Raw genomic sequence first — 14,095 nt, forward strand, 5'->3', positions numbered from 1 at the left:
AAGACTGAAAAAACATATTCAGTGCTTGATTTAGGTCTGGAGAACCAACCTTTATACAGTGGGGCAAAAACGTATTTAGTCAGCCACCAATTGTGCAAGTTCTCCCACTTAAAAAGATGAGAGAGGCCTGTAATTTTCATCATAGGTACACTTCAACTATGACCGACAAAATTAGAAGAAAAAAACCCCAGAAAATCACATTGTAGGATTTTTAATGAATTTATTTGCAAATTATGGTGGAAAATAAGTATTTGGTCAATAACAAAAGTTTATCTCAATACTTTGTTATATACCCTTTGTTGGCAATGACAGAGATCAGACATTTTCTGTAAGTCTTCACAAGGTTTTCACACACTGTTGCTGGTATTTTGACCCATTCCTCCATGCAGATCTCCTCTAGAGCAGTGATGTTTTGGGGCTGTTGCTGGGCAACATGGACTTTCAACTCCCTCCAAAGATTTTCTATGGGGTTGAGATCTGGAGACTGGCTAGGCCACTCTAGGACATTGAAATGCTTCTTACGAAGCCACTCCTTCGTTGCCCGGGCGGTGTGTTTGGGATCATTGTCATGCTGAAAGACCCAGCCACGTTTTATCTTCAATGCCCTTGCTGATGGAAAGAGGTTTTCACTCAAAATCTCACAGTACATGGCCCCATTCATTCTTTCCTTTACACGGATCAGTCATCCTGGTCCATTTGCAGAAAAACAGCCCCAAAGCATGATGTTTCCACCCCCATGCTTCACAGTAGGTATGGTGTTCTTTGGATGCAACTCAGCATTCTTTGTCCTCCAAACATGACGAGTTGAGTTTTTACCAAAAAGTTATATTTTGGTTTCATCTGACCATATGACATTCTCCCAATCTTCTTTTGGATCATCCAAATGCTCTCTAGCAAACTTCAGACGGGCCTGGACATGAACTGGCTTAAGCAGGGGGACACGTCTGGCACTGCAGGATTTGAGTCCCTGGCGGCGTAGTGTGTTACTGATGGTAGGCTTTGTTACTTTGATCCCAGCTCTCTGCAGGTCATTCACTAGGTCCCCCCGTGTGGTTCTGGGATTTTTGCTCACCGTTCTTGTGATCATTTTGACCCCACAGGGTGAGATCTTGCGTGGAGCCCCAGATCGAGGGAGATTATCAGTGGTCTTGTATGTCTTCCATTTCCTAATAATTGCTCCCACAGTTGATTTCTTCAAACCAAGCTGCTTACTTATTGTAGATTCAGTCTTCCCAGCCTGGTGCAGGTCTACAATTTTGTTTCTGGTGTCCTTTGACAGCTCTTTGGTCTTGGCCATAGTGGAGTTTGGAGTGTGACTGTTTAAGGTTGTGGACAGGTGTCTTTTATACTGATAACAAGTTCAAACAGGTGCCATTAATACAGGTAACGAGTGGAGGACAGAGGAGCCTCTTAAAGAAGAAGTTACAGGTCTGTGAGAGTTAGAAATCTTGCTTGTTTGTAGGTGACCAAATACTTATTTTCCTCCATAATTTGCAAATAAATTAATTAAAAATCCTACAATGTGATTTTCTGGATTTATTTTTCTCATTTTGTCTGTCATAGTTGAAGTGTACTTATGATGAAAATTACAGGCCTCTCTCATCTTTTTAAGTGGGAGAAATTGCACAATTGGTGGCTGACTAAATACTTTTTGCCCCACTGTAGTTTAGATTATGTCAAACTCATGCATTCTCTATTAAGTTAATTTCATATTCTTTACTTTCTGCTCTGAGTCGTGAACATATGAGCAGAGGTGTAAAGTAACTCATTACAACTACTCTCGTTACTGTAATTGAGTAGCTTTTCTGAGTACTTTTTTGTTGTTGTTGTATTTCTACTTGAGTAATATATTTCAGTACTCTTTCCACCCCTGGTGAGTGAGGGAAAAGATAGTTTGTGAGTGAGGGAGTGAGTGGGCGAGGGAAAGAGTATGAATGGATGAGTGAGTGAATGTCAGCCGGTCCCATGGATAAGTAAGATGTAACAGAGGGGTGAATGATGGATTGAAAGGGTGAAAGAATGACATGTTTATGTCTGGAATATGAAGTATATTGAAGTCTGCCAACTTTATTCTTTATGCACTTTATTTTGCATTGCTTAAAGTAACAGTACTCCTCCTTGAGTAGGATATTTCAGTTCTCTTTCCACCCCTGCCTACGGGAACCTTCCGGTCGAATGTCTCTGGAGTCCTGCTGCTCCTTGGCCACTAGGTGACGCTAGAAAACTGTAATAAACACACCAGTGCTTCCTCTGTTGCTTTTCCACAGTAAGATTGCATAAAATGCAGAGGAATTCAACAAGCAGTTTTCTGTGGAGTTCCTCATCGCTGCGGACGGTCATTGTGCCTCTCAAGGAAGGCAATAGACTGTATAGTTATCACCTGAATAGGATTCTATCCCTTCACAAACTATACAACCTACTACCTCACCTCGCCAGGACACACTCACCTAAAAGGCTGACGGATGAGGGGGGAATGTCATTCAAACACATACAGCGAGAGGCGACAACACAAACACACTCACCCTAAAGCACACTTTCACTCAAACACAATAGGGCCATATCACAATTGGCCCCAATCGCTGTAAACCAAATAAAGGATTGGGTGGTCTAACAGAGGAAATGTTGCACATCCTCATGTTGTCCTGGAACATTCAGTGAATGGATGTGATATGCTAATTGTTAACTACCCCACAGAACACAGACAGGTTGCAGGCAGGTGTCCAGGCTGGGGAGATGGATGGGACAGCCAGGGGAAAATGGTCTAGCTTCAGGGGTATTGACGATTGGTCTGTCTCCTTAGGAAAGACAGTAGATTGTATAGTTATGTCAGAGGGAGGACATATACCCCACAACTATTCAATCTACTACCTCAGTCTCAAGGACAGGTGCTCAATTTATCATCAACCTGGAGAGGAGGTCAGGACTTCTGCTGGGAATCTGGGAGAGAAAGAGAAATAGAAAAAGAAAGAGAAAGAGAGAGAGAGAGAGAGAGAGAGAGAGAGAGATTATTGGTTGATTATTACTGTACATAATAAACACATACACACACACCTTTGCATATTTGCATTCAAACAAATGGTCACACATAGACACACACACATAACCAACTTAAATAATCAGGCACAAACAGAAACTCGGCACAAGTCCAGATTATTCAAATGACATCCCCCACTACGGACTGAAGAGTTAGTCTGGTAACAGTTTTATAGGGAATTACCTCCAAGGAGCAATTTTCTCTTTGGTTTTGGCTCTGATGTTTAAACCTGGGCCTGGTTCAACTGCTTTGCTTTGTGTGAGCCGTGGAGCTGAACCCGAGGATTCATCAGTTCATATTAAGGCAATGACAGGTGTGTGTCTGTGTCACTGTGACACTTATAGAGAACAGCAGGCATGTGATCTGATTGCTACGGAATCGCTAAAGGTAGCTTAGGTCAAAAGATGAACAAAATAATAACAAAAGAATGCAGTCGCTACGGAAAGTATGTTAATTTGTGCGAGTCTAAAACGTAACTCACTGGCATTCAGAGAAGTTGGCATGTAATAAAGGAGAGCTGTGCCAGGAATTAGTGCCCATTTTCTTTAGAAACTTGGCTCTTTCCAGCCCTGCAACCTTACGGTAGCTTGCTGTTTAACAGGCAGAAGTAAAAAGCTGAATTTTATCCCCCAGTTGCCTCCCTCTAGCGTGAACAAAGCTGTGTGGATAGCCTGAACAGAGCTGTGTGGATAGCCTGAACAGAGCTGTGTGGATAGCCTCAACAGAGCTGTGTGGATAGCGTGAACAAAGCTGTGTGGATAGCCTGAACAGAGCTGTGTGGATAGCCTGAACAGAGCTGTGTGGATAGCCTCAACAGAGCTGTGTGGATAGCGTGTACAGAGCTGTGTGGATAGCGTGTACAGAGTTGTGTGGATAGCGTGTACAGAGTTGTGTGGATAGCATGAACAGAGCTGTGTGGATAGCGTGTACAGAGTTGTGTGGATAGCATGAACAGAGCTGTGCTGATAGCCTAAACAGAGATGTGTGGATAGCGTGAAAAGAGCTGTGTGGATAGCCTCAACAGAGCTGTGTGGATAGCGTGAAAAGAGCTGTGTGGATATGGTGTACAGAACTGTGTGGATAGCCTGCAAGCAATGCAAAGAAGGAAGGGAACAGGATGAAAACAAAATAGTAGCGCTTTGGCCATTTTAGGGAGTTGCTTGGCACTCTTAAGTGACAACATTTGTGGGGCAGAAACCTGTGAAACTCTCACACTGCTTCTTTCAATTCATTGGATTGGATCTCAGCTGGGTCTGACTGCTTTACTTGTAAAAGGTGACACTATTAGGCCCATCTGAGTGGATAAGCTCAATGACATTTACCACTTTGCAGCGTCCATCATTTCGAAGAGATGAAGGTGAATGAAAACTGATCAAATTCCATTGTTTTTTTGCTGACATGGTATTTGATAGCGAACTATAAAGATGTTTCTATCATTTCTACCATAACAAGAGAGTCTCAAATGTCCCCCCTAAAACTATGTGGTTGTTTTTCTCAGTGTGGAAGCCATTTCCAGCTCTTTGAAAAAGAGCTCAGTGTTAGCTGTGCCAACTAGGGTTTGAAGTACCAGCTGGGCAGTGCAGCCCACACCCCCCAGGGCCTTGCTTCGGCTGGGTGGGTTGGGCCAGCTCAGGCAGTGTTACGGTAGATGATGGTCAAACCATGAAGAGGCCCCGCCGCTTTGCATAAATTAGCATGTGAACCATAGCCTCTGAAAGGCACCAGGGCAGTTCATTAACATTCTGAATTCCTATTTGGCCTAATTAAGGCAGACAGTGATTGAAATGTTTTGGCAGGCTGCGAGGCAGTGTGCAGGAGTGCCAGGGACTGCTCTGTGGGGGAGAATGAGAAGGCAGTGGGGCAGGGATGGAGTGGAGGTCTTAATTGAGATGTTGAATTAATTAGACGCCAAATAAGAGCCTCTTCTGACTGGTCAGTGTACATAGACGAAACAGACCGAGGGGGACTGATTTCTATTGACAAAAATAAGTGATTAAAGGCTTAGGGTTGAATCCTAACTTGTGAGTCCATAACTTGTGCATCCTAACTTGATACATGAATGTGTTATGAAGTTTACCTTAGTTTGAGGTATTTCATTTTTCAAGTTAGAGAAAAATAATTCAATTTCCAGGCTGTGAGTTTACAACTATTTAGACGTCTTAATAAGGTCAAATAAGAAATGCGTTTTGAAATGCGTTTTCAGTTGGATTTTGTTGGAGTAACTCCACATTTCTAATGTTGATGATTTTCTGGTTGTTTATGAATAATTAACAACACAGCCCGCAGACCGGAAGTTTAACAAAGGAAATAAGATAGTGGTCAATTTCAAAATGGTAAAATATCTTAAGAAAACAAGTGTAGCACATTGGCACATTGGTAACACTTGATCAAAGATAAGGTTGCAGTAATCACTTGTATAGTTTTGGTAGCAAGTTTAGTACGAAGAAGCTACACAACCTTTTGCATTCCATTTTTCTATATGAAACCCATCCTTCTGTTTGAAGTGCTGGTAGGCAGTAACTTCCCACTGAACAGTGCTTCATGAGGATGATGGGCCTCATAGTTCTGGGAGAGGTTTTTGTCAAGCCTGAAGACTGGATACATGACAACAGGTGATGGGATTGACGGTGAGAATCCATAATATGATTGAGTATATTTATATTTGGAAGTGTTTTACCTGTATGACCGTTTGACCGTATGTCCTAATTATATAAATACAGATCTGCAGGCTTGGTAGATGTCAATATCATACAAGACAGTGAGTCATATTTGTGCACATAATATATAACCTAGACAAAAACAGGCACATTTAAACTTAGAGAAGAGATAATACTTACAAACATTAAAAAGTTTAAATCAGCAAAAAGCTGGATCCTTATTATCAACTGTTCAAATCCCAGGCTTCTCACTCACTGACTTCATTGGACAAAAGAAAATGGCTGCCGTGGTAAGTAAGAGAGAGGAGCTGTCTTCCTGTCACCTCTCCTGTACACTTTTTCTGACAAAGACATCATCAGAAAATGCTGTTTCTGTGTTTCGCCTTATAGAAAGATGCCCGGACAGAGTGAAACAACGTCGCAATAACAAACTTGGTTCTAATGTTCCATACTGTGGATTAGCTGGATTACGAATCACTCGCGATTAGTATTTTACCACGAGCACAATACAAAAAATATCTAACATGAGTTGGCAAAGGTCCACGGGGATCGGTAAAACACTGGGCACGACCGAGAGGGAAGAGACTGGGGTAGAATCTTGTACGCTTCTCCCTTCAATATCCTGTGCCAAGAAATGGGCATTGTCTGTGTGCCAGGCTGAATCTCAATGAACCAAAAAGCAGTTGATGTAGTGGAGGGAGCATGGCGATGCTCGCCACTGACAGGGGAGGGGGAGGGGAATATTGGCACCGAAGCAATGGGAGTCTGCCATGTAAAAAAACAAAGACGTGCATGTAACAATACCATAACTACTATGGCATCGAACCAGACTTACACTGTCGCAGCATCAGCTAGATCCTGTGCTCAAGTTTTCAATTCTGAGAAATGTCCAGAGAGAGGGGTAGAGCTAATGCAGTTAAAGACTGATCCTGTCTGTGTGCTCCATCCGTTGAGACTATCTGTAACACATCCTGTTGATTTTCCCTCTCTCTCTCCATTTGCCAGGAATTTACAATGATCTTCTGCCTAATTAATGTAAACAGTTTTTTCCGCTTTACAATTAGAAACACTTTGTTCGCCTGCCACTTCAGTATGGTAATGATTGAAAAGGAAGTGGCTATTATCACGTTGAGTTCGCCCGTTTGCAAGCATCTGCCTCTGTTAATGTTTTGAGCCCATTTTATGTAGAACAATACGTTATTTAGTGTCTGTTTCAAGACACATCCTATCAATTATGAACAATGTTTTCAAGCATGAAATCAATGGTGAAAAAAGCACGTCAATCATTTAGTATTCACATATATCTAACATGGAATTAGAAGAGATCAGTTGATCAATTCACCAGTAGGCAAACAGTGTATGACAGAGTTGATCTGACAATACTGCTTTCAAAAAATGATTTGCTTTAAATCAGTCAGCATTATTAAGCCAGTGTACTGTTTGAGTCAATCAGCATTTACTTCCAATCTTAAGTATGCATGTACATAACCAACCTCTGCAACAACAACAAAAATACCACCATATTGTTCAGTACAGTACTATGGACGTGGTGTGCCTCTCCTTTCCCATAGCCAAGTAGTCAACGTTCAGTGTCTTCCTCGTGTTCATGTTCCAACTCTCCAGTCTACCCTTTCTGCTAATACCAGACTCAGGCTCCACATCTTTTCTTCTCAGTTCAGTTTTCTATTGAGCCTAGTACAGGTGAGTTGAAAAATCCTCCAGAATAGATATACTATATATCCTATTGAGCCTAGTATGGTACCTAAACACTATATGTCTAGACTAAAGCAAGTACACTTTTGTATAGTACAGTAGCCTACTTCTGTTCCCTACATTGACAACGACAGAATTTATTCATCAAGTAAATCGTCTCTGTCCTACGATAATGTCCTGGTTGCAAAAATAGCGGGCCCCAAACAGGAAGTATATCTGGTGTTGACCTTGTTTGACTCCATCCTGTGGTCTCTGGAGGCCTCAGTGTAGCGTGGCATAGCAACCCCTATTTGTTGGAGCACTAATAACATGCAGGAACTAACTGCACTAAATCATGAACAGACCTAGATGATTGATTAACATTTAATGGAAACATCTTTCACTTTGTTCAATATTCATCCCCATAGATTTGTTCAAAAGAAAACAAAGAATTTAATATCGTACAGGCCTTATGAATATTGATACCAAATTTGACAATTACGGTCTTATACTGAATTCAAGTTTATAAGCTGTTAGGGCCAAAAGGCTCCATAACAGCTTCTACCCCCAAGCTATAAGTGTCACGCCCTGACCTTAGAGAGCTTGTTTATGTCTCTATTTGTTTGGTCAGGGTGTGATATGGGTGGGGATTCTATGTTCTTTATTTCTTTAGTTCTGGCCGAGTGTGGTTCCCAATCAGAGGCAGCTGTCTATCGTTGTCCCTGATTGGGGATCATACTTAGGCAGCCCTTTTTCCCACCTGTGATTGTGGGTAGTTGTCTATGTGTAGTGGCCTGCGAGCACTACTACGTAGCTTTACGTCGTTTGTTATTTCTTGTTTTGTTGGCGACATTATAAATAAACTAAAACGTCCGCTCACCACGCTGCGCCTTGGTCCATTCCTTTCGATGAGCGTGACAATAAGACTGCTGAACAATTAATCAACTGGCCACCGGACTATTTACATTTACCCCCCGCTGCTATTCGCTGTTTATTATCTATACATAGTCACTTCACCCCTACCTACATGTACAAATTACCTCAACTAACCTGTACCCCCGCACACTGACTCGGTACCAGTGCCCCCTGTATATAGCCTCGTTATTGTTATGTTATTTTGTTACTTTTTATTTTATTTGTCTTAACTCTTCTTGAACTGCACTGTTGGTAAGCATTTCACGGTAAGGTCTAGACATTTTGTATTCGGCTCATATGACAAATACAGTTGGATTTGATTTAATTTGTTCGGACAACACCTATTGTTCTTTTTCAGAGCCAGGTTATATGGTCTACTCCTGTTTCCATCTAACAATACAATATGTTCACTTAAATCCAGAACTTTTCCCTCGATTTTGTAGCAGTTGGATACATCAGAGTTAAACATTACTTTCAATATTGTTATTTTTTTACTTCTCATTGGCCTTCAAGTATTATCAAATCAGATTGTTTGAGTATGCTTATAGTTCCTGATGTAGGCAATGAGACTTTGTTCCTGGTAACCAGTGGGTCACTGTAACCGGGGGGAGGAGACACAAATAACAGGGGATATGAATGGCCTGGCTTCCAAAAGAACACATCATCAAGTAACATGACAAGTTCATCTGAGGAGAACGCAACGAACAAGGGGAGGAGGAGCTCGTTTTCTGTCTCTTCCCCACCTTCCCTGCCCCCACCTCTTTTTTTATATTTCTCTCTTACTGTAGCTTTGGCTTTCTGTATGACATGCTCTCTCTCTTTCTCACACACACGCACAAACACACACATACACACCATCAGACACAAACACACTCGCACACTAACCAAATAATAGACTGTAGGTAATATTCTAAAACTGGAGAGTGTAGGCCTTGAGAGTGTAGGCCTTGGCTACATGAGCAATTTATTAATGCTGCACATTGTAGTAAGCGTACGTGCACTGACAAAATGGCGACTTTTGACGACCCTTTGTTGAAAGTAGAGCTACTGATAATGACCACGAGCCACTTCAACATCAATCCAGACCTTTTTCTTCTTCTTCTATTAACGTGATCGTTTCTGCACGATCTTAATTGCGACATGCCAACAACAACAACTTAAAGCTACTTTGTGAGTGCAGAAATGCTGAAATTGAGACCCGAAAATCATACGAACCCCTTCATGCATCGAACATTGCTTGCATCAGAATTATCTGGTTCGTACTGGTTTCTGGACAGGTCTGTAGGTAACAGCGGTAACTAACATACCGTTAGTTACCAAAGAAGTCGTCCCCCCATTCCTTATCAGCTCATTTAATGTTGTAATTTAGTTTGACATCTCTGTTTCACATTTTAACACATTTGGTAGAGAGAGCTTTTGTGTTACACAGCCACCAGGGCTTTCTAAATTGTTATATTTTTAGATGTGATGTAATAGTCAATGCAAAAACCTTAAGATCAGGGTCTCAATATTTTTTATATATCAAATCATCCAAAACATCAGCACATCGTAACTGTTTGTGTGTGCAGACATACAGTATATACGTTACAGACACATTGCAAGTGACGTTGAATTTCTGAATATAATCAAAATAACAAAACTGTCCATAATACTAGAGCCAACTTGTTGACTTTATTATGTTCACTATAGAGCTGCTCTATTGTGGTTCTTTTGATCATACCAATTGTATAGTGTTTGTATAGTATTGTATAGTATACCAATTGTATAGTGTTTGTATAGTATTGTATAGTATACCAATTGTAAAGTGTTTGTATAGTGTTTCCTCCACAACAGACAATGCAGGAGACTGGTTGCCTATTTTTCACTATGTTTTAAACCTTATGGAATTGAATTCTGCGAGAAAGGGAAACCGCAGTGTAAATATGCCAAAGTCCTTTCATCTCAAAGTACTTCCCTTTTAAACCTTGGAGAGGCAGCGCTGGTGCAGTTTGTTTCTGTTTAGGGCTATAGGATTCATGGCATAGTAGTGTGGTTAGGCTTCCTTTTCCTCGTAACGATGCATCCATTGTTATTGTTCACTAAAAGCCAGAAAGGCCAGAGCCAGCCATGAGACCACTAAGAGGCCTATGTCTTTATCCTCGGGTGACTGTTCTACCTAAAACGTCCTACACGAACAAAGCTGTCCATCACATTCGATATAAAAGACTGCATATCGTCCTGAGCGGCTGCCTCATGCGCTAAACGTTTGACCCTGAAGTGAATAGCTATCTCTGTATCAAACTTCACTGGGTTAACAAAGTGCATAACATGCTCGTCGTCTAGCTAATTCTCTTTACCTCTTTATACAAAAAAATATGCTTAATTTCTACCGTTCAGTAATGGCAGAGATTATTAGGCGGCGGGTGGCGAGGCAGACACGTGTACAGGAGGAAGATTATGGTGTAAAAGAGGAAAATATAAAAGATAAAAGATAGGAGTAAAGAAGAGGTAAATGGAAAAAATAGAGTCGCAGGGCGCTGGCTAAGAAGCAGTATTAAACATGGAAATACCTGGAGGTAGATTTTGTAAAGGACAGAGCAGGGATCTCGGCAGACATGACCCGAGGGGAACAGGCCAAGTTGGTGGAGAAAAAAGGGTGGGAAGAAAAGAGAGGAGAGCGCGTTTCCACATCCCTCTCTTTCCCCTGCAGAATGAGGGAAAGGCTGAGCGGCGTGCTGGCGAGCAACCCCACTCGAACAGGGGTTGGGGCTTGAGAGCAGTCTCTGCCATGCCCTCCTCTCTCCCTGCCCTCCTCTCTCCCTACCCTCTTCTCTCCCTGCCCTCCTCTCTCCCTGCCCTTCTCTCTCCCCACCCTCTTCTCTCCCTGCCCTCCTCTCTCCCTGCCCTCCTCTATCCCTGCCCTCTTCTATCCCTGCCCTCTTCTCTCCCTGCCCTCCTCTCTCCCTGCCCTTCTCTCTCCCCACCCTCTTCTCTCGCTGCCCTCCTCTCTCCCTGCCCTCCTATCTCCCTGTCCACTTTGGTCCAGCTGCAGAGAGAGAGAGATAGAGAGCGAGAGACAGAGAGAGAGAGTGCACATGAGGTCACAACAGCCTGCTCAAAATCATATTTTGTCTTAGAACTGAAAGTGTTCGATAGCGTAAACTGAGCTCTTGAACTTTGAAATCCTCTCTAAAATAGTGTCTGTAAGGAACAATGAAACAAAGTCACCCCACAAGGCCCTTAAACCCAGAGACTGACAGTCTATCATCATCAACACACCTCACAGTAACACACTGAGGCAGAGGGAGCAGGAAAAAACACACAAATGCGGAGATAGGTATCAGAATTAAATACTCACATCGGTTCTTGCACCCCAAAAAGCTTTGCCAGACTTATTATATCAAAACAAGTCAATGCTGGAGATCTCCGCTGCATTTGAGGAGAAGAAGAGGAGGAGTTAAAGACTGCAGAGCGTGCAGTGAAGCCTTTTGTCAGCAGTTGGCATCAGTCCCAGGTAGTACATGCCTCACGATTCCCATTTTCGGTAGTCATTACACACTGTCTGTAGCTGTTCTGCACCTGCCTGTGTCTTTGTTTTGAATTGAAGCAACACTGAGGGTGAGGAAAACTTCTGGGAAAAGACGGCAGTAGTAAAATAAATACAATGACAGAGTTCCGTGGGACTCCATGCCAAGAAAAATCTAAGTCACCAAAATAATCCAGTGTCACTGTGCCAAAAAGTGTCTCCCCCCTTCCTCCCCCGTATGTCCACCAGAGAGAGACATAGACACATACAGTATGTCAGATAAACAAGTGCTGCAGGCAAGAACTATAATCATGCTCTTCTTTTCTCAGGCATTATCCCGGGCAGCTCTCTCTGTGAGTCATCATGCTCTACTTTTCTCAGGCATTACCCAGGGCAGCTCTCTCTGTGACATCATCATGCTCTTCTTTTCTCAGGCATTATCCCGGGCAGCTCTCTGTGCAACATCATCATGCTCTTCTTTTCTCGGGCATTATCCCGGGCTGCTCTCTGTGATGTCATGATGCTCTTCTTTTCGCAGGCATTATCCCGGGCAGCTCTCTCTCTTTGACATCTTCTGCTCTTTTGTTATTTTCTCATTGATTTCTGTCCTTCAATGTATCTCAATCCTCATACACACTCCTCCCAATGTGTTTTATGTTTTCTTGTATAGATTCCCCTTTTAATAAACCCTAACAATTATCTAGAAAGAAATAAGGTTGCCAAAACTTCAGGAGCGAGCGCAGAGAGGAACTGGAGAATACTCCCTTTACAAGTCTTTCTCTGTGTCTCTCTCTTCCTGCTCACCAGCAGTGAGCTTGTAAAAGTTTCAGCTGCAATGGCCTGGGCCAGCCTCCGTTGGCAGTGGTTCAAAAGAGTGCTGCCTGCTTCTAAGTCTCTGTTAGGCAGCTCGGGCTGGCTCCCTGCTCTCTCTCTCTCACTCCACCCTCAATTGGGAAAGCTTCAGGGGCAGTGGCCACACTCAGGCATCCCTCTTATGGCATTGCCAGTTCAGGCAGTGCACAGTAACCAGCCATCTTTTTCAGTTTTATTAGGGCAAGGGTCAAAATCTCTCCAAGATTCTGACGATCACATACTGAACAGTAACAATAGGACTGTGTGCGCTGGTCTCTCATGTGTATGTATGCCCAGCAGAGAGTGAGAGAGAAAATGCAGGCTGTTCTCTAATGTAGCGCTACTTCCTGGATCCCTTGTCCTCCATTTCAGATGTGTGCCAGGCAAGACAGGCAGACAGGAAGGCAAGGCAAGACAGGCAGACAGGAAGGCAAGGCAGGCAGACAGGAAGGCAAGGCAAAACAGGCAGACAGACAGACAGGCAGGGCAAGGCAAGGCAAGGCAAGGCAAGGCAAGGCAAGGCAAGGCAAGGCAAGGCAAGGCAAGGCAAGGCAAGGCAAGGCAAGGCACGGCAAGGCAAGGCAAGGCAAGGCAAGGCAAGGCAAGGCAAGGCAAGGCAAGGCAAGGCAAGGCAAGGCAAGGAAAGGAAAGGAAAGGAAAGGCAGGTAGGAAAGCAAGGCAGGCAGGCAATATGACAAGCAGGCAAGGTATTTAAGGCAGGTAGGGCAGAGCAGGCAGGACAGGCTCTCGTGAGGTTCATGGCTGTTTGCTCTAGAGTTCACAGCAGGTTCTGAATGCCTCACCTGAATTACTGTATACAACTTTGGACTTGGCTAGTCCTGGGAGCCTCTGTCAAATAAGTTATTTCCTTTCATGTGAAGGATTTAAGTTATGATACTTCTGTTGAGTTGAATATAATGAATAGATTATATTTGTCAATACAATCTTTTTAGAAATGTGTACAGCAATGTAAATGTTATTTTTAAAGGTTGAATAAAAAAACAATAAAAAATCTCCATTTGATATGGAGAATCTTTCATTGTTATAAAATGGGTAGTATAACTTGATGGTTTATGATCAGAAAACAGTAACCCAACCACCCACCAACTAATGCACATAGCTCTCCTGTTCCACCGAGACACTCAGGTGCTGTGACGGCCCGATCATTACAGTCTGTTTGCACAACTGTGCCTCTCACACAGCCAGAGTCATAGCAGGACACTGTCCCCAAGGCAAGATGTCACCCCAGGGCAGGGAAAGGCTGTGTTGCATCATGGTTAAATTGAGAGTGACTAACTGATCTACAGATAACAATAAGTAGTTATTTATGATGCAAGGTGATTTGTAGATCGGTCAGTCTCGACTCGCCTTTAAAGCCGGCTGCAATGTGGAACACGCCCAAAGTCTCTCTGTGCCTGGCCCAGTACGGCCTGCTCTTCA

At 43.0% G+C, this 14,095-nt stretch overlaps 1 long non-coding RNA gene across 2 annotated transcripts; it reads right to left on the reverse strand.

Annotated features, from left to right (window-relative positions):
* Positions 1–2,027: 2,027 nt before the first annotated feature.
* Positions 2,028–12,611, reverse strand: LOC149976228 (uncharacterized). Of its 2 annotated transcripts, none has more exons than XR_016488079.1 (2): positions 11,636–12,611; positions 2,028–2,937 (listed from the first exon to the last, which is right to left on the reverse strand). It is a non-coding gene; the product is annotated as an uncharacterized LOC149976228 (long non-coding RNA). The 2 variants fall into 2 exon arrangements; XR_016488078.1 differs by lacking the exon at positions 11,636–12,611 and adding an exon at positions 10,848–10,998.
* Between the last annotated feature and the right edge of the window lie 1,484 nt (positions 12,612–14,095).

This window comes from Oncorhynchus mykiss, chromosome 17 (genome assembly GCF_057628025.1).
Source record: "Oncorhynchus mykiss isolate SJ-2025 chromosome 17, ASM5762802v1, whole genome shotgun sequence".
NCBI classification, from domain to species: Eukaryota; Metazoa; Chordata; class Actinopteri; order Salmoniformes; family Salmonidae; genus Oncorhynchus; species Oncorhynchus mykiss.